Below are 2,124 nucleotides of genomic sequence, written 5' to 3'. Positions count from 1 at the left end.
GTTTTTATTTTCCTCTTTCCAGCAGCTACTAGTTTTCATTTGCAGATCCATTTAATTCTAGGGAAATTTATTCCTTTTTCACTTCCAATAGGAAATATGAGACTGAGTTTAAGCTTATTTTATCCCATTTTCCTGGTCATAGGGATTGTTTCAGTGGTGGGCATGGGAGTGAAGACATTTACTGTGAATATGAAGATTCATTTTTGATTTTTTGTTTTAGGACGCAGTGGTCTCTCAGTGGTCCCCTGGAGAAAAAGGCAAGGGGATTTAGAAGATAAAGACAAGGGACAAAAGCTGGGGTCAGGTGGAGTGGCCTCTTATCTGATGGGCAAGAGGACTGAATAGCAATAGTATGGGTGTTTATTTATACCCTTGCAAAGTTAGTACCATGAGAGGCAATGTTGCCTAATGACTAACCACTGAAATTGTCCAGGCAGGATGTTTTTCTCAAGACTGAGGTAGCTTGAGGGCTTGAGGCACTCCGGCTCTGTCCTGCCCTCACACACATGATCAATTTCTAGCTTCAACCGCTCCCAACATTTTCTGATGGTTGTGAATTCAGGATATGCTAACAGATATCTTGATATATCAGGGCCTAGCCTAAGAATGAAGCCAAGCCTGAGAAAGAAAGTAGAGTGAATAGAGGAAAAGAGTGGAACTCGCTCTCATCCTTTGAACTTCAAGATCAAATAACTATTTCTCCCCTCATACATATACATAGGAAAGAGGGCTAACTTTCAGGTTGAACCAGAGTTATGGCTGAGGTGGGTATTTGTAACAAAAAGGATAAAGGAATTAAATGTGCTTGTAAAAGAGTGATGGTGATATACTTCATAGGCAAGAAAGTACCTAGCTTAGTCCTGTTGCAGTGTTTTCTCGTGAATCTTATTTTCCACTTATGAGCATGAAAATATGCTAAATTCTGTGAGACTACAGGTCAATATTCCTGTTTCTAATACTCATATTATATTACTAGGCAATTATGTGCACGTGCGAGCTCACACACACACACACACACACACACACACACACATTACCATTCACTCATTCACATCCTAACACTCGAAAACAAGGCAACATGCAAGGGAAAACTCAAGTGAATTGTACAGATGGAAACCCCACTGGGATTTGAGAAGAAGGCAACATGTGCTAATCAGCTAATGAAGGGTGATTAGAAGAAATTCCCTGGGGCCCTTTTTCCTCTCAGTTAGTACTAGAGAGAACAGTAGGCTTAATCTGCTTTGGATGTGGGAGATGAGGAATCTTCTTACTAGCTCTGTCACCTGAAGCAAGTCATTTAACCTACTAGAGTTTCATCATTTTCAATTAAAAATATGTTTTACAATTTAAACAATTTAAATGACACACTATGGAATATAATGTGATAATTCGATACATGTGGTCAATGTCTAATGATCAAATCAGGGCAATTAGCAGTTCTGTTTTCCTTACACACTTATCCTTTCTTTGTGTTGAGATTTTGAACTCCTTTTCTCTAGTTCTTTATAAAATATAAGAAATTGTTGTAAAATATAGTCACCTTACTGTGCTGGAGAGTGCTAGAATTTATTCCCCCTACATAACTGCAATTGGTAACTATTATTCAAACTCTCTCTAGCTCCTTCCCCCTTTCCATTCCCAGCTTCTAGGGATTTCTCTTCTACCCTATGAAACTGACTTTATCTTTTAGCTTACACGCATGTGGGAGAACATTTAGTATTACTCTTCCTGTGCCTGACTTATTTTGCTAAATATAATGTACATGAGTTTCATTCTGACATACACATAGCAGAAATGTGTAATGAACACCTGTGTCTATGACTGCATTTCAGTGATTATCATGTGTCACTTCTTTTAATCTATACCTTCTACCCATTTTATCAACATTTGTACTTTGAAACAAATCTCAAATAGTATAATTTTATCTGTAAATACTTCAGTACACAGCTCTAAAAACTAAGATCTATTTTAAGTGTAACTACAATGCCATTATCCCAATGTCAGACTTTATGTTCATGTAGAAGAAGTCAGTGTTGAGGGGCCTGGGATCTAGCACAGTGGCACAAGTGCCTGTTTGGTAAGCACAAGGTCCTGAGTTTGATTCCTGCTACACCCCCACCCCCC

Source organism: Chinchilla lanigera, unplaced genomic scaffold (genome assembly GCF_000276665.1).
Source record: "Chinchilla lanigera isolate Chin_1 unplaced genomic scaffold, ChiLan1.0 scaffold00010, whole genome shotgun sequence".
NCBI classification, from domain to species: Eukaryota; Metazoa; Chordata; class Mammalia; order Rodentia; family Chinchillidae; genus Chinchilla; species Chinchilla lanigera.
Note: the sequence above shows the minus strand (reverse complement) of the source record.